This window comes from Balaenoptera physalus (genome assembly GCF_965194825.1).
Source record: "Balaenoptera physalus genome assembly, chromosome: X".
NCBI lineage: Eukaryota > Metazoa > Chordata > Mammalia > Artiodactyla > Balaenopteridae > Balaenoptera > Balaenoptera physalus.
In genome coordinates this window covers 92,291,021-92,317,205 of record NC_138903.1, presented here as the reverse complement: position 1 = coordinate 92,317,205, position 26,185 = coordinate 92,291,021, and the positions used below count along the sequence as shown (strand labels likewise).

Genomic DNA, 26,185 nt, shown 5'->3' with positions numbered 1-26,185 from the left:
CTTCATTGCATCTACTTGTACAACAAAGGCCCTATACTTTCTTAGACTACTTCTGGGAGTAAACTTTCTAGATCTTGTGATGGCTACTCCTTTGCACTCTCTTGTGGGGGCGCCTATTACGCGATACTGGTTTGAGTTGCTATTAAGATACTACTGGTCAATGGCCAGACGATGGAGCCTTTCAACTGAAGAAACTTCTAAATTGGCAAATTTTTAGAGAGCTCTCATTATAAACAGCTGTTCTATTGATACCTATGAAAAGGCCAAATTAGAAGGTAGAAACAAACAAACAAACAAAAAACAGAATGACTAACCTAAGAACTCCATTAGTTTAAAACAAACAAACAAGCAAAACTGGTTTGGGAAGCCTTATTTGTGGTCTCAGCTTCCCCTGAATGGCTCCTTTAGATGATAATAAAAACATTAGATTGTGAATTAGATTGATTAACAGGGGAATAAGAAGAAACTGAGGGGAAAGTCTAAAGACTTCTTCCCAACAAGGTGGAAATTTTAAAGGGACTCATCCCAAAAGGATAAAAATCTTTAGATGTTTGTTAAGAAATAGGATAAATAAAATAGACATTAATGAAATTTAAAAAGTTTTGATAAAATACTACCTAAGGTTGGATGGGCCAAAGGGTCCCCCTATTGGTCACCAAAATTAAAGGGCCCCAAACAAATCTGCTCTATTTACCCCAGCTAATATTTAAATCTAAGAAATAATTTAGATTTACTTTAATGCACTATTAAACTATTTTACTCCATGAAGCACTGTGAGAAGGAGGTGATGCAGGGAGTTCAAAATAAACTTGGAAAGATTATTCCAGGGATGCTATGCCAATCAGCTTGAGAACTTGCACCCTGAAGGGAAGAATGCCATCTCCACACAAGTTGCCCTGCTGGGTGCCTACCAACTTGCCAAGCACCAATGCCTATTCCGAGATGTTTGTCCGCAGTGCCAACTTCCATCCAAAGCCATTGCCGCAGTATTACATTTGGCCACTTGAGGGCGTGCTAAAATTACTTTCTCTTACTCGGGAATTTCCAGGCGTTGAGGCGAGAGGTGTGTGGGAGGTGTGAGTACCAGGTGTCTTCAGTTCCCTTTGCAGACTCCTGATGGGACAGAAAAGAGAAGGAGTGGTAGTTCCCACCTTAGCAAAACTGTGTTGTCTTCAGAGTTCAGCTTCAGTGACTTCCGCCTGCATTATTAGCCCTCTTTTGCCTTATTGTCAGAATGTTTTCTATACCCCTTCACCCCTTTCTCTTCTCCATATATCCAGAGCCCTCTTGGTCTCTTTCACCTTCCTCCAAAGGTTTTACCCAAGGCACTCGTTCCCACTCAGGTGTAAGACTGATAATGATAATAATCACCATAGCAGAATGTCACCGATGTAAGAGACTGATAATGATGATAACCATGATAGCAGAATGCGGCCCGTCTCAAGAGAGATTTGAATGTTGACAGGAATCCATGCCTCAAACCATAGGATTAGGCTCAGATTAGAAATCCAGGCCTCAAAACTGGTGGAGGAGAATATGGTGGCCCATAGGAGCCTTTATTACACTCCTGGAATCGGACATTGAGTGCCAAAAGGAAGAGACCTGGTTATCATCCAGCTAGGCAAGGAAACAGGGTGCCTTGGATTTGTGGGGCTTGGGGAGGGCACATTTGAGTTTCAGGGCTGAAAACCAGACTCTAGAAGGGTGCTGGCTGGGAGGTAGAAAAGCAGATGGAGTGAAGAACAGTCACCACTAGGGAACTTGGCAAATCCCCAGGGTTATCACAACCTTAAAAAAGGCTGAATAATTCAACTGTAAAGCAAAGATTGCTGACTCTTTTGTAGTTTCCCTTCTTCTACCCCCCTAAAAGCAGAGTCCTCCTTTATTTTAAAGCAGAGAGGAAAGCTGGGTATGATAGAGCAATCCCAGCAGTTAAGACTTCTGGGAGAACTGGTGGTGACGTGAGATTAAAGTCTATCAAAAGGAACACTCATTTCCTAGAATAATGTTCTCTTGAAACACCTAGTGCCTGCCACCTATTTTAAGAGAAACTGATTATCAATACCTCTGAAACCACTAATTTAAAAACTTGTAGACTTATCTGTTTATTCATTCAATAATTATAGACCTGGATTTTAGATGCCTTTTAAGAAGTTCTATGCAGGCCAGTCCGTTTTAACCTGTTGTCTCTGTGAATGAACTTCAGAAATTATCCATCAAATTCTGAGCCCCAGGCTGGTCTGTCTCTGCCCCAATTCCCACTCCCCAGCCCAAATGAAGTTGCCACTCTACCGCAATTTGTCGAGATTGCCCTCCAGTGAAGCAAATCAATGTCTTTATTCACCCAAAATAGTGAAGATATATAGTGAAATGTTCTAGACCACCACCTCCTGGAAAGCAGGAGGTGTGCCTCTTTCATTAAGGAACCTATACTTTGTTGTCATTGGGTTCCCTGTGCTTCATACATCTCTGGCACTGTGTATTTTGAATAAGTAAATGAGTAAATACATCTTTTGTGAGTTTGTGGTGTTTTTAAAAGGATTTATGAAGTAACACACCACCCAAACCTGGCAAATACTTATCACTCACTCAACTCTGTAACATCAAATGATTATTTAAGTCTCAGTTAAAATCACTTTTCTAAAAATACAGGAAAGCAAATAGCTAAAATACTGCCAAAGTCAACCTTTAGAAATGCACTTCCTTCTATACTAAAATTTCCCCGTATTATACACATCATACCTTCCAATTAACTTACAATTAACTTGAAATAAGTATGCCCTTAAGACTCACAGCATGAATATTCTTTTATGCCTAAAAGCAGTGTCATCATAACAAGCAAAATCACCCGCAACTTGCCTCAGGAGACCTGGATGTAAATTATCACAACTTTTATGGCTAAGCCAAGCTGGAGGTTCCTGTGCTTTTTCTTGCCCTCTCCCTCCTGTCTGCCAAGAGGGCACCACTTATCTTTCAGGACTCAGCTCAAGGGTCATAGCGTTCTGTGAAGTCTTTCCTTTTTATAGATCTTCCCCCGCTGCCAGTAAATTTGTCCAGTACTGCCCTCTGCTCATCCCCCTGCTGTGCCACTACAGACTTCACCCCTCACATTTGTCTGAGCATGCGTCTGTCTCCTCTGTTAAACAGCAGACTGTATTTGTCTTTGTAGCTCCTCTTCCTGGCTCAGTACCTGGCAACCCATAAGCCCTCAGTACGTGTCCATATACTTTTATGTTTTCATAATTATGCATTATATTCTCCCACTTGTCTGCTCCTTTCATTCTCTCCTCATAATTGATTGTACACCTGAAACATGAGTCAACCTTAAGACAGAAACTTGATTGTCCAGCAGAGGGAGCCCCAAAGCCTTGGTCAGTGCTGGAGTGGCCTGGCAGATTTCCTCTCCAAACTGCAGCCTTTCCCAGGGCTTCAACCTTTCCCAACACCCGCTTCCCCCTGCTCAGGAAAACTTGCCTATTGGCAAGCCCAGACAATGTTGGGATATAGATGGGAAGTTGGAAGTACAGGGCCAGTCACGGGGGTCCTTCCAAAAAGAGATGTGTTCAGTTTGTGATCTAAGCAAGCAGATATCAACACCAGAAATGAGCACTAAAGGAGGCACCAACATCCCAAGAAGAATAAAAATTCTTGTTGTTCTTGTTGTTGCTACAGATAACATGATGCGAGCATGGATTATATGTCAGGCACTATGCTAAGTGTTTTGCCTGTGATTTAATCGTCAAAGCAACTTTATAATGTAAAAGCCATTATCATCTCCAATTCACAGATAAGGAACCTGAAGCTCAAAGAGGTTCATGGAACTTGCCTGTTCATCTTGATAGTAAGTGATAGAGCCAGGATTCAAAATCCTGTTTGTTTCATGCAGAGCCCCGACACGTATCTAGTGTGCTATGCTGCCTTCTATACCGAGATGCCGAAAGCCATAATTAAAGGAAGAAATTGAGACCAGGAAATGTGGTTAAATAGGAAACAAGAACATGGGTTGGTCATTGGACAGTTGATTTTTTAAGAAATTTAGTCAATGCACCCCCCAAAATTATCTCTCATACCACTTTTTGGGAAACACTGATTTTAAGTAAGGAGGAATTGTCTCTAGAAGGCCCCTCATTCAGTTACAAATATATAAACTCAGCACTGTTAAATATGCTACTGCTGAGTGTTTACTGGACTAATGGGCTTCCATGACTAGAGCTTTGAGAGGACAGGACACAGGGCAGGTGTCAAGATCAAGGGGAGCCTTTAAGATGCTACTGGGGAAAGTGCCCTGAGCGAACTAGAAAGACCTGTGACAAAATCACTGGGCTACTCAGAAGCTAAACCCAGGCTCCCATCTCCCGATACCTGATCCTGCTCAGAGGTCCCCATGCCCAGCTAGTCCAGAGGGAAAGGTGTTGGAGGTAAAAGTGTCGCACTTGTAATTGCCTCCATGTAAGAATTAGGGCGTGATATAAAATAGATAACCAACAAGGACCTACTGTATATAGCACAGGGAACTATACTCAATATTTTGTAATAACCTATAAGGCAGCTGTCCCCAACATTTTTGGCACCAGGGACCAGTTTCATGGGAGACAAATTTTCCACGGACGGGGAGGGGTGGGGGGGGATGGTTCAGGTGGTAATAGGAGCGATGGGGAGCGATGTGGAGCAGCAGATGAAGCTTCACTCGCGTGCCCGCTGCTCACCTCCTGCTGTGCATTGGCTTCCTAACAGGCCACAGACCGATATCGGTCCGCGGTCCAGGGGTTGGGGACCCCTGCTATAAGGGAAAAAAATCTGAAAAAAAAATACTGTAGATATATATGTATGTAAAACTGAATCACTTTGCTGTACACCTGAAAAGAACACAACATTGTAAATCAAATATACTTCGATAAAAATAAATTTTTAAAAATAAGAATTAGGGCAAGAATGCTGGTATTTCACTTTCCCTTCTGATACTAGGCATCTGTTTCATCTCTAAGGGTAGCTGTATTGCTGTATGTCTCACCCCAAGGAGGTCTGATTTCCATTCGGATATTAATTCCTTATGGAGGAAAAAGCCAACAAGGAGGACCCCATATGTGCCCAAGCAGAGCCCCCATGGAGGTGACTTGCGAGATTCACACACCCACTCTAGAAGACGTGGCAACGCAGCAGAGTGGAAAGTTGCCTGTCGAAATATTTGCCAACCCAACTGGGGTCACAAATGTTTATGCGGATGGCATAACCTCTGTCTCAGAGTGGTTGGAGGTGTGTCACAGGGGCACAAATTCCTGCCAAATGCACTCATCTTGAATGGACCCTGAGATAAACTGTTCACAGCAAACCGGGCCTAGGAACACATATTCCAGCGGTCCCTCTGCCTGTCACTGGTGATGAAAAAGGAGGGAACTTGACCTTTGGACCCTCAGAGCAAGCCCACTGCTGCCGCTTGGAAGGCCAGTCTTGGCAAGAGTATAACTAGCACATCACACCCGTGATCACATGGATATTATGGGTTAGTACAAGGCTACAGTTAAAAGGTGATGTCCTTTGAAACCGATTTTTTATTCATTTTTTTAATTGCATTTTTTTAACAGCTTTACTGGACTATGATTGCTTTAAAATGCTGTGTTAGATTCTGCTGTATAACAAAGTGAATCAGCTATACATATACATATATCCCCATATCTCTTCCCTCTTGTGTCTCCTTCCCTCCCACCCTCCCTATGCCACCCCTCTAGGTGGTCACAAAGGGCCGAGTTGATCTCCCTGTGCTATACAACTGCTTCCCACTAGCTATCTATTTTACATTTCGTAGTGTATATATATCCACGGTACTCTTTCACTTCGACCCAGCTTACACTTCCCCCCTCCCCGTGACCTCAAGTCCATTCTCTACATCTGCGTCTTTTTTCCTGTCCTGTCCCTAGGTTCATCAGAACCATTTTTTTTTAATTTTATGTTATTTATTTTTTTCTAAAGCAGGTTCTTATTAGTTATGCTTTTTATACATATTAGTGTATATATGTCAATCCCAATCTCCCAATTCATCACACCACCACAAACAACCCCACGCCACTTTCCCCCCTTGGTGTCCATACGTTTCTTCTCTACATCTGTGTCTCAATTTCTGTGCTGCAAACTGGTTCATCTGTACATTTTTCAAGGTTCCACATATATGCATTAAAATACAATAATTGTTTTTCTCTTTCTGACTGACTTCACTGTGTATGACAGGCTCTAGATCCATCCACCTCACTACAAATAACTCAGTTTCATTTCTTCTTATGGCCGAGTAATATTCCATTGTATATATGTGCCACATTTTTTTTCCATAGAAAAATATATAGTTTACTTTTATTAACTTTCTAGGTTCCAGATTATTTTGTGTTTAGCAAATGTACTTTTCCAATGGTAATTTTGGTTTGGATTCTTTATTCATTGGAAGATGTACAGAAGCCGTCTCTCTCTCTCTCTTTTTTTTCGGCCTTTGTTCCCCAGACAAATATAATCTGACATACTACAAAGATATAGGGGACATGAGAATGTCACAGCATAGGTAAGGCTGGTTAAATGCCTAAAACATACTTGAGACTTCAGATACCTCACAGTGTCACTAGAATATGGTCATCAAGGAAAGTGCAATGACCCTGTGTCTTTTTTTAGACCACTATTTTATTTTATTTTTTTTACATCTTAATTCCATTTTATTCCGTGTGTATTTTTTGTTTTTTTTCCCTTTCTGGTTAGCAGTTAATTCACGAAACTCCCTAGAAAATGGAAGTACTAATTCTGCATTATGCTTTTTCTTTTGTAATTTGGAAAATTTATTGTGAATTTGATATTAGATGTTATGACAGAAATATTTCTATATATTGGTGCTATAGTGGTATTGTGAATGGTTATTTCAGGAACTATGTTTTTTTTGTTTATTTGTTTCTGCTTTATTACAAAGTGAATCAACTATACATATACATATATCCCCATATCTCTTCCCTCTTGTGGCTCCCTCCCTCCCAACCTCCCTATCCCACCACTCTAGGTGGTCACAAAGCACTGAGCTGATCTGCCCGTGCTATGCCGCTGCTTCCCACTAGCTATCTATTTTACATATGGTAGTTTATATATGTCCATGCTACTCTTTCACTTCCTCCCACCTTACCCTTCCCCCTCCTCGTGACCTCAAGTCCATTCTCTACATCTGAGTCTGTATTCCTGTCCTGTCCCTAGGTTCAACAGAAGTTTTTTTTTGAATTTATGTTATATATTTTTTTATACAGCAGGTTCTTCTTAGTTATCCATTTTATACATAATAGTGTATAAATCTCAATCCCAATCTCCCAGTTCATCACACCAGCACCACCACCACCCCGCCACTTTCCCCCCTTGCTGAGCATACATTTCTTCTCTACGTCTGTGTCTCAATTTCTGCCCTGAAACCTGGTTCCTGTCTACCATTTTTCTAGGTTCCACATATCTGCGTTAATTGTTTTCCTCTTTCTGACTTACTTCACTCTGTATAACAGACTCTAGGTCCATCCACCTCACTACCAATAACTCAACTTCATTTCTTTTTATGGCCGAGTAATATTCCATTGTATATATGAGCCACATCTTCTTTTTTTTTTTTCCATAGAAAAATATATAGTTTATTTTCATTAACTTTCTAGGTTCCATATTATTTTGTGTTTAGCAAATGTACTTTTCCAGTGGTAATTTTGGTTTGGATTCTTTACTCATTGGAAGATGTACAGAAGCCGTCTCTCTCTCTCTCTTTATTTTCGGCCTTTGTTCCCCAAAGAAATAAAATCTGACGTACTACAAAGACATAGGGGACATGAGAAAGTCACAGCATAGGTAAGGCTAGTTAAATGCCTAAAACATACTTGAGATTTCAGATACCTCACTGTGTCCCTAGAATATGGTCATCAAGGAAAGTGCAATGACCCTGTGTCTTTCTTTGACCACTATTTTTTTTTTAATCTTAATTCCATTTTATTCCATGTGTATTTCTTGTTTTTTCCCTTCTTGTAATCACTTAAGTCAGGAAAACCTTATAAAATGGAAGTACTAATTCTGTATTACTGTTTTTTTCTGGTAATTGGGAACATTTTCATGTGAATTTGATATTAGATGCTATTAAGGTAATATTTCTATATATTGGTAGTATAGTAGTATCTTGAATGGTTATTTCAGGAACTATGTTTTTTTTTTCTTTTCTTGTTTCTGCTTTATAACAAAGTGAATCACATATACATATACATATATCCCCACATCTCTTCCCTCTTGCCTCTCCTTCCCTCCCACCCTCCATATCCCACCACTGTACGTGGTCACAGAGCACCAAGCTAATCTCCCCGTGCTATGCAACTGCTTCCCACTAGCTATCTATTTTACATTTTGTAGTGTATATATGTCCATGCAACTCTTTCACTTCGTCCCAGCTTACTCTTCCCCCTCCCCGTGACTTCAAGTCCATTCTCTACGTCTGCGTCTTTATTCCTGTCCTGTCCGTAGGTTCATCAGAACTATTTTTTTTAATTTTATGTTATATATTATTTTATACAGCAGGATCTTATTAGGTATCCATTTTATACATATTAGTGTATATATGTCAATCCCAATCTCCAATTCATCACACCAGCACCTCCACCGCCCCGCCACTTTCCCCACTTGCTGTCCATACGTTTGTTCTCTACATCTGTGTCTCAATATCTGCCCTGCAAACCGGTTCATCTGTACCATTTTTCTAGGTTCCACATACATGCATTAACATACGATAATTGTTTTTCTCTTTCTGACTTACTTCACTCTGTATGACAGGCTCTAGGTCCATCCACCTCACTACAAATAAATCAATTTCAATTTTTTTATGGCCGAGTAATATTCCATTGTATATATGTGCCACATCTTCCTTTTTTTTCCGTACAAAAATACGCAGTTTATTTTCATTAACTTTCTAGATTCCTTATTATTTTGTGTTTAGCAAAGGTATTATTCCAATGTTAATTTTGGTTTTGATGCTTTATTCATTGGAAGATGTACAGAAGCCATCTCTCTCTGTCTCTTTTCTTCCAGAATTTGTTCCCCGGGAAAATAAAATCTCATACTAATAAGATATAAAGGACATGAGCGTGTCATTTCAGAAACCCCAAAGTGTCCTAAGAATATGGACATCAAGGAAAGTGCAATGACCCTGAGTCTTTCTTTAGACGGCTACTTTTTTTTTTTTACATCTAAATTCCATTTAATTCTGAGTGTATTTTTTGCTTTTTCCCTTTCTTCTTCACAGTGAACTTATGAAAATCTGTAGAACATGGAAGTACTAACTCTGTATTTGTGGGGTTTTTTTTAATTCGAAAATTTTAATGTGAAGTTGATATTAGATGCTATGAAGGAAGTTATTTCTATATTTTGGTGCTAAAGTGGTATTGTGAATGGTTATTTCAGGAACTATGCTTTTTTTTTTTTAGTTTCTGCTTTATAGTAAAGTAATTCAGCTATACATATATATATATCCCCATATCTCTTCCCTGTTGCGTCTCCCTCACTACAACCATCGCTATCACACCCCTCTAGGTGGTCAAAAAGCACTGAGCTGATCTCCCCATGCTCTGCAACTGCTTCCCACTAGCTAGCTACTTTACATTTTTTAGTGTGCATATGTCCATGCTACTCTTTCACTGCATCCCACCTTACTCTTGCCCCTCCCCGTGACCTTATGTCCATTCTCTACCTCTGCGTCTTTATTTTTGTGGTGTCCCTAGGTTCATCAGAACTATTTTTTTTTTGAATTTTGTGTTATATATTTTTTTCTACAGCAGGTTCTTATTAGTTATCCACTTTATACATATTAGTGTATATATGTCAATCCCAATCTCCCAATTCATCACACCAGCACCACCACCCCCCCCGCCACTTTCCCCACTTGCTGTCCATACGTTTGTTCTCTACATCTGTGTCTCAATTTCTGCCCTGCAAACCGGTTCATCTGTACTATTTTTCTAGGTCCCACATATTTGTGTTAATATACGATAATTGTTTTCCTCTTTCTTAATACTTCACTCTGTATGACAGGCTCTAGGTCCATACACCTCACTACCAATAACTCAAGTTTCATTACTTTTTATGGCCGAGTAATATTCCATTGTATATAGGTGCCACGTTTTCTTTTTTCTTTTTTCCCATAGAAAAATATATGGTTATTTTCATTAGGTTTCTATGTTACATATTATTTTGTGTTTAGCAAATGTACTTTTCCAATGGTAATTTCGGTTTGGATTCTTTATTCATTGGAAGGTGTACAGGAGCCGTCTCACTCTCTCTCTTTTTTTTCGGCCTTTGTTCCCCAGAGAAATTAAATCTGACATACCAGAAAGATAGAGGGGACATGAGAAAGTCACAGCATAAGTAAGGCTAGTTAAATGCCTAAAACATACTTGAGATTACAGATACCTCACAGTGTCCCTTGAATATGGTCATCAAGGAAAGTGCAGTGACCCTGTGTCTCTTGCTAGAACAATAATTTCTGGGGTTTTTTACATCTTAATTCCAGTTTTATTCCATGTGTATTTTTTGCTTTTTCCCTTTCTTGTTCTCAGTGAACTCACGAAAATCTGCACAACATGGAAGTACTAATTCTGTATTTGTGGTTTTATTTTTAATTCGAACATTTTAATGTGAAGTTGATATTAGATGCTATGAAGGAAGTATTTCTATATTTTGGTGCTAAAGTGGTATTGTGAATGGTTATTTCAGGAACTATGCTTTTTTTTTATTTTCTGCTTTATAAGAAAGTGAATCAGCTATACATATGCATATATCCCCATATCTCTTCCCTGTTGTGGCTCTGCCCTCCCACACTAGCTATCCCACCCCTCTAGGTGGTCACAAAGCTCTGAGATGTTCTCCCCATGCTCTGCAACTGCTTCCCACTAGCTAGCTATTTTACATTTTTTAGTGTGCATATGTCCATGCTACTCTTTCACTTCATCCCACCTTACACTTGTCCCTCCCCATGACCTTATGTCCATTCTCTACATCTGCATCTTTATTCCTCTGCTGTCCCTAGGTTCATCAGAATTATTTTTTTGAATTTTATGTTATATATTTTTTTATTCAGCAGGTGCTTATTAGTTATCCATTTTATACATATTAGTGTATATATGTCAATCCCAATCTCCCAATTCATCACACCAGCACCACCACTCCCCCGACACTTTCCCCAATTGCTGTCCATACATTTGTTCTCTACATCTGTGTCTCAATTTCTGCCCTGCATACCGGTTCATGTGTACCATTTTTCTAGGTTCCACATATATGCGTTAATTGCTTTCCTCTTTCTGACTTACTTAACTCTATATGACAGGCTCTAGGTCCATACACCTCACTACCAATAACTCAATTTCATTACTTTTTGTGTCCGAGTAATATTCCATTGTATATAGGTGCCATGTTTTGTTTATTTTTTTTCCATAGAAAAATATATGGTTATTTTCATTAGCTTTCCACATTATATATTATTTTGTGTTTAGCAAATGTACTTTTCCAATGGTAATTTCGGTTTGGATTCTTTATTCCTTGGAAGGTGTACAGGAGCCGTCTCACTCTCTCTCATTTTTTTCGACCTTTGTTCCCCAGAGAAATAAATTCTGACACACTAGAAAGATAGAGGGGACATGAGAAAATCACAGCATAGGTAAGGCTAGTTAAACACCTAAAACATACTTCAGATTTCACATACCTCACAGTGTCCCTATAATATGGTCATCAAAGAAAGTGCAATGACCCTGAGTCTTTTTTTAGACTGCTATTTTTTTTTTTTTTACATCTTAATTCCATTTTATTCCATGTGTATTTTTTGCTCTTTCTTTTCTGGTTCTCAGTGAACTCAGGAAAATCCGTAGAACATGGAAGTACTAATTCTGTATTACACTTTTTTTTCTATTAATTGGGAACATTTTAATGTGAATTTGATATTAGATGTTATGAAGGAAGTATTTCTATATTTTGGTGCTATAGTGGTATTGTGAATCGTTATTTCAGGAACTATGCTTTATTTTATTTTATTTTATTTTTTAGTTTCTGCTTTATAACAAAGTGAATCAGTTATACACATACATATATCCCCATATCTCTTCCCTCTTGCATCTCCCTCCCTCCCACCCTCGCTATCCCACCCCTCTAGGTGGTCACAAAACACTGAGCTGATCTCCCTGTGCTCTGCAACTGCTTCCCACTAGCTAGCTATTTTACATGTTTTAGTGTACATATGTCCATGCTACTCTTTCACTTCGTCCCACCTTACTCTTCCCCCTCCCGTGACCTTATGCCCATTCTCTACGTCTGCGTCTTTAATCCTGTGCTGTCCCTAGGTTCATCAGAAGTATTTTCTTTTGAATTTTATGTGTTATTTTTTTTATACAGCATGTTCTTATTAGTTATCCATTTCATACATATTTGTCTCAAAGTGACAAAATTATAGAGATGGATAATAGATCAGTGCGTGCCAGGAGTTAGAGCGCTACGAAGCAGGTAATACCAGGGAGCTTCTTTGGGGGTGATGGAGCAGTTCTGTATCCTGATTGTCATAATCGTTACACAGATCTATACATGCGATAAAATTTCATAGAACCACACACACACACACACACACACACACAGTGAATCTGATCAAGTTTTGTTCTTGAGTTAATGCAGTGGTTCTCAACCATAAGCAATGTTGCCCAGACCCAGGGGACATTTGGTAAAATATGGAAATATTTTTGGTTGTGGAAACTGAGGCAAGGGATTGCTACTGGCATCTAGTGGGTAGAGGCCACTGATGCTACTAAACATCGTGCAATGCATAGGAAAGCCCCCCACAACAAAGAATTATTCAAAATGACAATAGTTACAGCAAAAAGGCCCAGCCTCTGGACTGGAATTTCATGTGCAAACGATTCAGTTCCAGAGAACAAACCTGAAGGGTACGTGGTGTTCCAAGACAGGATAGGAAATGCAAATATCAATCACTTTTATTGCCACATAAAATCGCCAGTAGTAACAGACATCTCCAGACTGTCTTTCCTTCCCTCTGGTCCTCTCTAAAGGCTAGGACTACATATGCAAATAGCCTCAGTGAGTTTTCCTCTCACTTTGTCGGTGTACACACAGTCTCGAGAGTCTGAAGGAATTACAGAGAACTGTGGTTCTCCCAAAGGTAGGCATAAGAAGCCCCCACATGCCCCTTATACCTCTAAGAAATAATGCCTATTCTTTTTTTAAAAGCCAAAGTGTTGGCTTCTGACATGAATGAATAATCTATTTATGACATTTAATGAAAATTGACATCACATCACTGATGTTTCATCAAAAGCCACCCCACTCTTCCTGTCAGTCTTTTTGTGGTGGATTATCAGGGGTGCTCTGTAGGAACTTTTGGTCAAGGACTGAAAATATTTCAAATGCCTAGCTAGAGTCTCCTTGTAGGGAGAAGTAAGAATTAGAAACCACACGGTGCTATGAATGGGCTCCTGCAGACCTTAAGGAACCAAAAATCCCTCCACCCCGTCCTCACTGCTGGCCATAGCTGGGACAGGTGACTCCCACTTGCGGCAGAAACATAATCTTTAAGTATGAAATTTCCATAATGTTACAGCTTTCTTGGCTGCAAGGGTCCTTAAAACCCATCTTGAGATTGCCTCAGTTTACAGACCAGAATAAAGACCTCTGGTCTTCATTCAAACATCATTAGTTCCTTCACAAAGGGAGTATTGCCTGATAGAAGGACTCCTCATGGGTAGAGTGGTTTAACATGAAATTTGGTTTTCAAGAGCACATTCCTTCTGTAAAGCCTACTAAGCCTGCATCAGCCAGTCGGCCTTCAGCAAGGGGAAAGCAGGCAAGTGTGCCATCTTGGTGGGGTAGTGCCAAAGCCACACCTAGGTCACCCCAAGCCTCTGTATGGGGACATCAGCTCCATTTTATCCTGGCATTTAGCTCCTGGAGGCTAGTGTCTAATGCCTCCAAGTAAGAGGAATAAAATATTGATTCATGCAACAACGTGGATGAACTTAACATTATGCTAAGTGAAAGACACAAAAGGCCACATGTTGTATGATTCCATTTACATGATATGCCCAGTGTAGGTAAATCTATAGAGACAGAAAGTACATTCATGGTTGCCAAGGGCTGGGGAAGGTGGAAATGGGGAGTGAGTGCTTAATGGGTACAAGTTACCTTCTGGAGTGATGAAAAGGTTCTGGTACTTGATAGTGGTGATGATTGCACAGGATTATGAATGCACTAAATGCCACTGAATTGCACACTTTAAAATGGTAAGATAGTAAATTTTACATTATGTATATTTTACCACAATAAAAAGAGAAAAAATTACATTCATCTTTTAGTTCCATTTCTAGTAATTCTATTTGGTTCTTTCTGATATTTATTTATAGCTTCCTTGTCTTTTTTACATCCTCTCATTTATTTAAACATGTTAAACATGTTTCTAAATAGTTTGCATCTGATAATAACTTTGGGGATCTACATCTTTAGTTTATTGTTTGTACTAATAGTGGCTTTTTAAAAAATTGTGTGTATGTTTGACTGGGCTTTATCTGTGAGAGCCTTGTTAAAGTCTTAGTTAGGGGTAGACGCCTCCATAAAGGACCAGATTTGCTTCTGCCACATGTCTGGATTTGCCACTGAAAATGAATTGGGCTATGCTGATAGTATTCATTTGAACTCCAAAACCACATGAGGCCAGGCTTGTGATTGCAAACATCAAAGGACCCTAATAAGAAAGTGAAAATAAAATGTACACTTTTTGGAAGTGGAAGAAAATATTTGCAAATCATGAAGAGTCTAGTCTGCAAATATGTAAAGAACTCTTACAACTCTTTAACAAAAAGACAAACACCCAGTTAATAAATAGGCAAAAGGCATGAATAGACATTTCTGCAAGATATACAAATGGCCAATAAGCACGTGAAAATATGCTCAACATCATTAATCATCAGAAAAATGTAAATCAAAACCACAGTGATACCACTTCACACCCACTAGGATGGCTACAATTTTTAAAAACCCTGAAAATAACAAGGGTTGGCAAGGATTTGGATAAATTGGAACCCTCATACATTGTTGGTAGGAATGTAAAATAGTGCAGCTGCTGTGGAAAACAGTTTGGTGTTTCCTCAAAAAGTTAAACGTATGACCCAGTAACTCCACTCCTAAATATATACCTAAAAGAATTGAAGACAGATATTCAAACAAAACTTGTACACGAATGTTCATAGCAATCAAAGCAGTGCTATTCACAATCACCAAAAGGTGGAAACAACTCAAATGTACATCAGATGCAAATGAATAAACAAAATGTGGTCTATTTGTATGATGGAATATTATTCAATCATAAAAATTAATGAGGTACTGATACATGGCACAACATGGTAACCTCAAAAACATGACACTAAGTGAAAAAAGTCAGACACAATTGATCACAAATTGTATGATTGCATTTGCATGAAATATCCAGAATAGGAAAATCCATAGAAATAGAAAGTACATTAGTGGGACTTCCCTGGTGGCACAGTGGTTAAGAATCCACCTTCCAATGCAGGGGACACGGGTTCAATCCCTGGTCTGAGAAGATCCCACATGTCACAGAGCAATTAAGCCCATGCGCCACAACTACTGAGCCTGTGCCCCAGGGCCCGTGCCACAACTACTGAGCCCACGCGCCACAACTACTGAAGCCTGCACACTCTAGGGCCCGTGCTCCGCAACAAGAGAAGCCACCGCAATGAGAAGCCTGCGCACCGCAAGTAAGAGTAGCCCCCTTTCGCCACAACTAGAGAAAAGCTCGCATGCAGCAATGAAGACCCAACACAGCAAAAAAGAAAAGATAAAGAAAGTACATTAGCGTTTACCAGGGGCTGCTGGGAGGGAGGTCTGGGAAATGACTGCTAATGGGTATGGAGTTTCTTTATAGGATGATGAAAATGTTCTTGGATTAGATAATAGCAACAGTGGCACAACATTGTGAATATACTATGGCTGAAATGACTGAATGGTATATTAATTTTTAAAAAATCATAACAGCTACCATTATTGAGCATGTTCTCTCTGCAAAGCATCATTCTAAGAGGGTTCAAATCCAAGATCCAACACTCACTAGCTGGGTGCCTTTAGGCAAGTTACTTAATCTCTCTGTGACTCGATAACATCATCTGTAAAATGAGGATAACAGATGTATCTACCTCCATAGGACTGTTATGAAGATTAAATGTGTTAATATGTAGAAAGCACTTTGAACAGTGCTTGGCACACAGTAAGAATTAGCGAAGTGTTAGATACAGGCATACCTCGTTTTACTGTGCTTCGCTGTATTGTGCTTTGCAGATATTGCATTTTTTACAAATTGAACCTGTGTTGTCAGATTATGGTTGGCAGTTTTTAGCAATAAAGTACTTTTAAATTAAGGTATATGCATTGTTTTTTTTAGATGTAGTGCTATTGCTCACTTAATAGAGTACAGTATAGTATAGTATAAGCATAACTTTTATATGCACTGGGAAACAAAAAAATTTCTGTGACGCTTTGTTATTTGCTTTATTACAGTGGTCTGGAACTGAACCCACAGTTTCTCCGACGTATGCCTGTACTGTGATCATTTCAATGAATTCTCACAACAACCCCACGAAGTAGGTACTATTAGTTATTCCCATTTTACAGATGAGAAAACTAAGGCACAAAGAGAATAAGCAACTCACCAGGTGAGCCAGCTAGCAAGTGGTAAGCAAAGCTAGGATTTAGACACCAGCAGTCTGGCTTCAGGGTCCCTGCTCTCAACTACTGCCATGCTCTACCTCACATAAATTCGGTATATCAAGCCCTGGAATTCATAGCTATTTTTGCCTAGGATGAGATTCAATTAGGTATTTAAGGTTTTCAAAAAGTGAATCAATTTAAGTAAATATGTTGAGTGAACACTACCATGGCTGGTACCCAGGCATGGCAAAACTTTCAAGGGCACATGAATGACTGAGGTTTAGAAAACATTGGAGTAAACCATGGAAATCTAAGATATGACAGAATATACCTGAGCTGTTACCAATGTACTAGGTAGGCTACTGCCCACCATGATTAAAATCTGTATGGGGAATTCCCTGGTGGCCCAGTGGTTCGGATTCTGCGCTTCCACTGCACAGGGCACGGGTTCGATCCCTGGCTAGGGAATTAAGATCCCGCAAGCCACTCTGCGTGGCCAAAAAACAAATAAATAAAAATTTTAAAAAAACCCCGTATGGATCTCTTGTGTAATAACTCGTCCCAGGCCATAATTGTTCACCAGGTATCTAGCCAAAAGAGAGGGAAGCCTGCAGAACTCAGCGAAAGCTGGCCTGAGGAGGAAACGTCTTGATTAAAGTTGGAGAGAAGTTGTGGAGGTGCCATCCCTTGACATCTGTTTGAAAGTGAATTGGTCAACCAGCCATCTATTCCCTGGTTTCCTACCCACCACCCCCTGGGAACATGAGGCACAGCAGTCACAGTGCCCCAAAATATTTTAATTTCTTTTTAAATTAAAAGAAAAAATTAATATGATCCAGCCCAAATTATATTCGTCTTTATACCAACAGGTGTAAAATATAATTTTTAAAAAATGTTATGGAGGAAGAGGCCCAAGAAGGCAGAATTGCCTAGGGCCCACAAAAGTCCTAATGTGGCCCTGATACTGGGGTGGGTCTCACGACCTCTCCCTCCTGACTGTCTTGAAGGAATCAGTTCAGAAGCCAATGCACGTAGCACCCTGATCCTGTTAGCATCCCCTCAGTGTTGAGAAAAGTAAAGGGACCACATTTGGGAAACCCAGCACTCCTGGATCCCAAATCTCTGGGTTAGGGAAACTCAGCCAAGGCCCTGGTGCAAGGGGGGAGAGGCTTGAACCAGCGCAGGAGGAGGCAGCCCAGGAGGAGGTGGACTGGCACTCAGGATTTTTTTTTTTTTGGCCACGCTTTGTGGCATGTGGGATCTTAGTTCCATGACCAGGGATCGATCCCGCGTCCCCTACAATGGAAGCGTGGAGTCTTAACCACTGGACCGCCAGGGAAGTCCCACTCAGGATTTTCAAAGACTGCCCAATGTCCTGCTTCCCCAAAATACCTTTCCCCCTCCTCCACTCCTGTCTGGAATCACACCATTATTTACTCCTTTGAAATAAGACAGCAAGAGTATTGTGAAATGTGCACAAACTCACTCACTCGTATGCCCATGGTCAAGTTGCCTGGCTTCCCTGGGGCTCAGTTTTCTGTGTAAAAAGAATGGGGAGATAATAATGGTGGTTGTAAAAGTAAACGGAGGATAAATTATGCACAGTGCTAAGCAGAGGACTCTTTTTTTTTTTAAGTGATTCTTTTCCAGATCTTACTTCCCCGACCAGGGATCAAACCCGTGCCTCCTGGAGTGGAAGCGCGGAGTCTTAACCACTGGACCGCCAGGGAAGTCCCGATGAAGTGATTCTTATAATATGAAGGACATCAAAACGTCCTGGAACACCTGCAAACACTTCTCGGAGGAAGAACCACAATCTTTATTCGTGGCCTGGCCCTTTTTTTATTTGACACATCGGTAGGGAAAACAGCTCAGTAAGATAACTCTAGAAAAATGGAGAGAGAGGAGAGGAAGCGGCAGTGGGGAAGGCGGGAACTCTTCCCAAGTCTACAGTACCCGCCCGGGAATAAGGCGCGCTTTAGGCGCCTGCAGAGCCGGGTGCCTTAAGGTGAGCAGCAACCCAGAACAGCAAATGTTGCATGCGCCAGGAGCTGACCGTGCAGCACAGGCATGGTTGGATACATTAAGCACTTGGAAAATTTCTATATTTGCACTCTGAGGTGGGTTCATTACTAAATAAAGTCCTTGGAGCTTTCTCAAGAGGTACGTGGGGCTTCTTGCAGCATGCATGCATCTGAGCACCCGGACTGCTTTGCAAACCTAACCGAAAACTCCAGGTCTCGGAATGCAGGGTGGGACCTGATTTCAAAAACCCCGTGCAAACAACCTCCACGCCAATCATTTCGTCTTAACCGCTAGCTGGATTCGCGGGTTTCGCGCGCGAATGTAACAAAATCAGATAGTCCCGTCCATTCCACCAACTTCTAGAAAGCGAGAACCTTGCTCAGAGCCCAGGGCAAGATAAAGTAACTTCGCGTTAGCGCGCTTTGTTTTCTGGGGGCTCGTGCTTTACCCAGCTGTATCTCTCCGCCTTTTCCCCTGGGGAAGCAAGGAACGCCGGCGACACTGCCGAATTGCGGAACATCGAGGGTTGGGCGGAAGAATATTCTTCAAACACTTCACAACCTCCACGAGCTAGTGTGCAGTCTTGCCCCCCGCCCACAAACTGCTTTCGCAGTCCAGCACAGCCCCTTCCTCCGATCATACACTTCGTACAAGTTGCAGTCAGTTAAACGAGTCACCGTTCCCCGAATAAGCGCGCCCACTACCAGCACCACTCACACGCACTCGCCCTATGTTTTTTTACACACTCTGGCCGCAAGCGCGCCCCCATCGAGTCCCACCGACCCCCACGAGAGGCAATGTGAATTCTAGTAGGGGGCGTCTAACCGACGCGAACGCGTATGCTTTGAACCCGCGGAAGCAACATACCCCTCTATATAAGACGCGCAAGCCCGAGCGTCGGCGCCAAAAGAGGTCCCGGCGCCAGAAGAAGCGCACGAGGTAGTCGCCACGGCCCCAGCGCGGAGTCGGCTGAGGCGCAAGGCCTCATCGACAGCAATCAAGGCATGGCGTGCAGCCACCATGACACCGGCTACCACAGCCTGGGAGTCGACGAGGACGAGAAAGAACTGCATAGTCAGTGTCTAGACGGGGACAGGTGCTTCGGCAAATTCCAGAAAAGGGACTTTCCCTGGGAAGGGCAGGTGGACGGGACGCTGCGCGGCAGCGGCCGTCCTACAGCCCGCGCACCATGGGCTCTCTCGCCCCGGTCTCTCCTTTTTGCTTTTCTCTTTTCCCAGATGCGGAGCCTACCTTGACCTCGGAGACTGTAACCGGAGGAGAGAATGAGGCTACGCTGTCCGAACCTGAGCTCGGAGAAGCAGCAGCAGCAGCAGCAGCAGCCTACTTTAATGCGGTCGGTTCCAGCCCCTCGGACGAAAACCGTGAGGGCGGCGGCGGCGGTCTTGAGCCCCCGCAGCAGCAGGAGGAGCTGGCCCCCCCGGCCGCTGAGGGGCCACAGATCGTACCGGGAAATCAGCGCCGCTGCCGTACGGTGTTCACCAGGTTGCAGCGGCGGGAGCTGGAGAAAGCTTTCCTGCGCACTCGTTACCCCGACGTGTTCGAGCGGTAAGTGGCTGGTTCCGGAGACGGACGCCTAGTTCTCCGGGATCCCGCGCTTATCCCAGGGCGCCTTAGGCTCTTTCCCAGGACCCTCCCCCTCCTCTCCTGGGCCAAAAGCTACTTAGGAGGCTTGAGGGCGCCGGGTCCGCCCTAGCTCTTTGGGCGTGGGGCAATGCCTGTAGAGCTTGCGGGGGTGCAAGACAGGAGCGGAACTCGGGTGGAGCAAGGAAGGCAGTGCCGATTAATCCTGCTTTAATTTAAAATCTTGGTAATTTATTCATCATGGAGTTTTGCATTCATTTTTACATTTTGAAAATTGCATTAAAATATTTATCGTAATTACTCAGCTTTTTCGCGCCCTTTAAATTTTGCGCACGAGGCGAGCGCCTCATTGGCCTCACCTTAGTCTTGGCCCTGCCTCGTGGAGCGCCATTTCCAGGCGACAGAGTTTCGACCGTAAGAAAGCCAGTGACTTATTCCCGTTGCTTACCTTCCCCGGAGGCGTTGTGGTCCAGACAAGGGGAAGGCTTGTTCTGGCCCGGTAGTAATGGGGGACGAGGACAAATCGGTGTGAGGTTTAGGGGCGCCCTTTCAGGTTCCGTTGTATTCAATCTTAGTCCGCTAAAGAGCAAAAAGAATTTCCCTTGATCGCTTGGCCAACGTGGTTTGAAGTTTCTCCTTGAGAGTTTACCGCTTCCTTTTACAATAAACAGAAATACTCTGGTTCAGAACGCCGCTTTTTTGGTATTTTGGCGTTTTATTTATTTATTTATTTTTAACCTCTTTATTGGGGTATAATTGCTTTACAATACTCTGTTAGTTTCCCACAAACGGAAAAATTAATTGAGTCATATTCAACTAACATACACTATCAGGAATTTTAATATGTATTCCCTTTTTATATTTTATTTAACAGATGAGTTGTCCATGGGAAAACCCTCCCTAAAGTAAACCTCAAGCTGTATTACAGAAAACTGTGGGAAGGGGTATAGAAATGTAAATGATATATTTTATCCACAACTCCAAATACTGAACATTTGCACTTTTCCCCCTCTCAGAGAGGCGATTGCAGGACGCTTGAATTTGCCTGAAACCAGAGTGCAGGTCAGTAAATCTTAATTTTAAAATTGGCAGGGCAGCCATTCTAAAACATGCTTTAGGTTTTGTCCTGGAAACTCTCAAGTTGGTGTGTTTTGTTGTCTTTTCCGTGTTTAGCAAATAAGTTTTGAACAGTGGGCGCTTTGGGGGTGGGAAATAGGACAAGTAAGTTCGAGCTTATGGAAATTGTACTTTACCAGAGGGAATTCGATTTCCTAAAGGGAAAAATATAAAACACACACCTCTCTCCTCCTCTCTTTATACACACACACACACACACACACACACACACACACTTTTATTTCCAATAAATAAAGTTTATCTCCCTCTAACACTGGCATCCTTTAGGAAGGATGTTAGTACTCCCTAAAGGAATATTTCTATGTGGAATTTATTGGGGCTCAGTCTCACCTGGGAAGTATTCAAATGAATACACTGAAGAGCTAGGTTATAAGAAAGTTCAACTGTACTAAACTATTTAAACTACTTAAAACCAGGCATAACCTCTTGGCTAAATGAGTGAACTTATAAATATTTAGACATTGGGGTGAGGGAGTAATTCAAACACAGAACATAGTACATGAGTAACTAATACACATTTAGTTAAACTGAAACTGATGGCCGGGGGTGGCTAAAAAGTCCAAGTCCCAGTGCCTAATCTTCCTGCTGCTGTTTTTAAGTGTTTTGCAAATCAGTGTAGAGAGTGGCAGTCTTAAATTCTAATTTTTTTGGAAGACTTTGATGTCAGCCTGAAGACATTGCTAAAATACTGCAGTTACGGTGGTAATGGGAAAAGGTTTGTAAGCTTTGGAAAATTATCCTCAAAAAATGAATCCAAAAAAGAGAAAGAATAATTTTGAATAAAGTTCCACTGACCTAAGAAGGAGTGAAATGTTAGAGAAGAATCGTATACATTCAAATATATGCATCGCAGGTGACATACAAATTCAACTTTATGAAACTACTAAATGCATAAGTGAATATTCTCTTGAAGAATTTTTAACATCTAAGATTTTTTTATCCTTTTTGGTGGTATTGTTTTGAAAAGGTGGGTTTCCGGAATTTGACTGGTTGTGAGGGTGATCTCACTTCAGGCCAGATTCTCACCTGTGTTAATTTAAAATACTTTTTCGTTTATTCAGGCAGTGATTACAAATTTGTAGATCATGGAATCAAAAAGTGACTATTTGAGGTCATAGAATACCATAGTTACATCAAAGAAGTATTTTCCCCCCTCAATATAAATATATAAATAAATGAATATACATATATATATATATATATATATATATATATATATATCAGATGGCTTACTTGTTTTGCCCCAGAGCACATGCATGAGTACAGTGATGGAAACATACTGCCCATCTGTCCGTGGTATGCAGAAAAGCAGGCCACTGGATGGTGGCATCCTAATGCCACAGGCTGGACCAACAGTCAGGCTTGGTCTCAGGACGAGTCTCAGACAGGCAAGGTAAACCCAGAGGAAAAGAAAAACAAGGTTTGCTGAATTGCTTTTCCTCATGCCTTGGTTTACATAGTCCTCTTAATGGATTTCTGAAGGGAAAATGAGGCAGAAGACACAAGTAAGGAAAAAGACAGTGTTCTCATAAATTTCCAAACAAACACTACAGCATGAATTTCCCCAAGAAACTTAATAGATGCTTCCCCCACCCATCTTGTGCAAATATAGTAGATCTCTTTTATGAAACCAGTATTGGGAATATGGACCTAATATTGGCCCATACCAAAATTTGCCATACGTGGGCTTTTGGTTATGTTTAGGGAGATTAGACCACAGGTACATTTGAATCCCTCCAAAATGAGCTCTATTACAGTGGCCTTCTTCAGACTATATATCCATATAGTAGAAGGACACCAAATCCTAAAATGGGAGAGAGAGAAGGTGGCTTCGGGCAGGCAGAAGAGGCCATTTGTCTCACTTAAAACCTGCCATTTGGGCACGTCCAAAAGGATTAAATACAATGTAAACCCCATCAACTAGTAAACTAAGAGGACACTAAAGTCTAATTGATAGCTTGTTTGTTTGTTTGTTTGTTAATAGTTGGCAAGCGTTTAGGGAGAAGCCTCTTTTGTGACCCCTGTCCCCACAGGATTGAACATAATTGGACCTTCCTGCCTTAGGAATGAGTGATGGGATTGGGGACTCCTGGTTAAGGAGTGGAGCTGGCAGGGCCTTGGGTACCCTAACACTCTGGGTAACAGTGGCTCCTGTCCAGCATCCTGAAACTGAAACTGGGACCAAATGAGCTGACCTTGTCCTGAGCCAAGAAAGGTTTGGAGGGTAGGGCAAATTGGAGAACACAAAATTGACAGTGGTGACAATAGGGTGCCCAATATCTTATCTGGGGAAAAGGATTTTGGGTTTAGTGAATTTGGGTTTAGTTAAGCTAAACTTTCCTTAACACTAACGGCTGAAATATCAAGGCAGTGTCCAGGGCTTCAGCACCTCTCATGTCCCAGCAAGACAAGCCACCAAGTCCCTGGGACCCCCATGATCAGGCCTCCATTGACATACCATCTGTTTTGAGTCTTACGGGGTTTCAGAGAAAGAATGATCTGTTAAACATCATTGAAGGAAACCTGTCTAAAAGTGCACCATGCCCCTATGGATTAGTTACTTCAGACTGAAGATGGGCTTTTCAAATAGGGTATGGTTCCCCTCGGTATGACTTTAATTGGACCCATCTTTATCCCACACTCAGCTTCCCTCACAACCATGATGACACTACTCCTGGTGAGAAGGGGGTGGAGGCAGCTGGACAGAGATAGCCCAACATTTCTTTACCTTGTTTCCAGGCATAGACATTAACAGCAGGGACCCGGTGCAATTCATCAGTTAGGCCTGCATCCAAGACTCGGAAAAAACCTATTAAGGAATATTAAAAATGAGAGACAAATCAATGTGCCAAAGTCTGGACTAGGCTTGGTTCACTAAGGGTTAGCTGAGGCAGGTGTGCTGTTTGCTTTCCTAAGATATTTTAGCAATAAGGGAATAGCTTCTCCTGCTGCAGTGTAAAATCTCAATGGCAGACTTGCATGGTGTGTGTTTTCTATTATGACATTAACTGTTCAATATACTAAACCAATCTCTTTTTCCCTCTGATTGAAGGTTTGGTTTCAGAACAGAAGGGCCAAGTGTAGAAGAGAAGAGAGGGCACTGATGTTAAGAAATGTGCCCCCCGTTGCCTTGGGCCCCCATATGGGGATAACCTTTGATGAGCCCTATCAGGCAATCCCTGTTTTAGAGCCTCCATGGGGATATGTTCCTGCAGTGCCACAGCCAGTCATGGCACTTGCACCACCTATGCTACCCGGGCCACCACCTATGCTACCCGGGCCACCACCTCTGCCACCCGGCCCACCACCTCTGCCACCCGGGATGCCTTTGCCACCCCCACCACCTGTGCCTCCCTTTGCTGTGGGCCCTGTAGGTATGGCATGGGGCCCTGTCATCAATGGTCATCTCATGGGTCCCATTTTCTGAATATGGTATTCATGACAGTTCTTCCATAGTATCTTTGTACCAGATAGAAGTTGTTCGCAGAACATGAAAAGCAATTCACCAAAATCCTGTTGGATAAATTGAATAAATGGAAAAAATCAGTACCTGTTGTTTTTGGAGAAAACATTGTGTTTTCAATAAAGATGCAAGTTAGCAATATATTGATTTTTGGTGTCAAATGGACTAAGTTGGGTACGCATGGGAATGGCTAAGACAATGCAATTCAAACAGAATGTCGAAGAAGCTTCCTTTCATAATGTAATAGCTCTGAGTCACCAGAATAGGTAATGGATTCCTCCCAGTGCCTGTGGCAGGTTTACACTGACCACACGTTCTCCTCCCCCCATCCCCATCTGTACCCTGACCCGTTGGGAGCACATACATGTGCAAGGTGGGAAGGGATGACCCTCTGGTGAGAGTACAGTGTGTTTCCAGGCAGGGACATGTTCTATTCAAGGAGCTCAACAGCCATGGACTCTAAGGGAATCTTCCTAAGAGGCTGCTCACAGGGCTGTAAGGAAAGGACGTGGCAGCCAAACATCCATCCGGTACTCTCCAAACTCTGTTCACTGCCCTCCATTTTATGGAGGTGATAGGGGAATAGGAACCATTCTGGTTCCAAGACACAAGAGGGGGCTCCATTAAGATCAGAAAATGGTTCTCTGTTTTCTCACCCCGCACTCCCAGTCCAAAAGAATCTATTATTGTAGCTTCCCCAGCCCAGAGGCAGACAGTCACACTTTGAGGTGTATTTTGTCACCCTCAACATCCGAGAGATGGTCCCCTGAACAGAGTTCCAGAATAGGCACTCATTAAAAAGAAGCAGATCTTTGCTTTACCCATAATGTCGTCTTCATGTAAAACTGCCAGGTGAGAAAAGAAAAACAAAAATGGGAGGTGGGAAAAGGAGGCCAGGCCAACTATTTTTAAAATATTACTTTCTTTTCAGTAGAACTCATGCTTCTGATCAATTTCTAGCAATGTACAGTGATTTTATGAACAGTCATGCTATGAAGTGACTGCAGTGACTTCAGATAGGGGTGTCACAGTGACACCAGAATTTCCTCGCACAGGAAGTGGGTTGGGGAGAAGGGACTTACCGAAGACAAGTTTCACAGCAGTTACATGTTCCTAGTTTGAAGGGAGGCTTTATTTTCATGGAAAAGCATATGACTTTTGCAATATTGTCCAATACTTTGCATTCCTTTCTTCCCTCCCTTCACACATATGGATGCC

The 26,185-nt window shown here is 41.8% G+C and overlaps 1 protein-coding gene across 1 annotated transcript in view; it reads right to left on the bottom strand.

Annotated features, from left to right (window-relative positions):
• Positions 1-8,083: 8,083 nt before the first annotated feature.
• The window catches only part of PLP1 (proteolipid protein 1), a 345,526-nt gene continuing 327,424 nt past the window's right edge, over positions 8,084-26,185 (bottom strand). Inside the window, exon 8 of the mRNA XM_082447740.1 lies at positions 8,084-8,782. The gene's annotated coding sequence lies outside the window, so the exon portion shown is untranslated. The remainder of the gene's footprint in view (positions 8,783-26,185) is intronic.